Here is a 207-nt window from a genome sequence, read left to right as displayed (position 1 = left end):
GAGAGCTACGGGAGAGGGAAGGAGAGCCTAGGAGAGGAAACCGCTGCCGGCAGGCAGCTCTGCGGCGCGGGCCTGTGACTAGGGTCTCTTGGGCGGAGGAGGTGGCGGCTCAGCAACAGAGAGCGAGCGCGCGATCTACGAACCTGTTGGAGGCTGCAGCTCCTCTGTGGCCGACCTGGAGCCCGGACCGGACCGAGATGCTGGCAC

At 67.1% G+C, this 207-nt stretch overlaps 1 protein-coding gene across 1 annotated transcript in view; it reads right to left on the bottom strand.

Moving 5' to 3' along the window:
- CPLX2 (complexin 2) overlaps positions 1–201 on the bottom strand; it is a 70,991-nt gene extending 70,790 nt beyond the window's left edge. Inside the window, exon 1 of the mRNA XM_006765407.2 lies at positions 144–201. The gene's annotated coding sequence lies outside the window, so the exon portion shown is untranslated. The remainder of the gene's footprint in view (positions 1–143) is intronic.
- Positions 202–207: the final 6 nt, after the last annotated feature.

The sequence above is a fragment of the Myotis davidii genome, unplaced genomic scaffold (genome assembly GCF_000327345.1).
Source record: "Myotis davidii unplaced genomic scaffold, ASM32734v1 scaffold399, whole genome shotgun sequence".
In the NCBI taxonomy this organism is placed as follows: domain Eukaryota; kingdom Metazoa; phylum Chordata; class Mammalia; order Chiroptera; family Vespertilionidae; genus Myotis; species Myotis davidii.
This window is presented reverse-complemented; position numbering and strand designations above follow the sequence as displayed.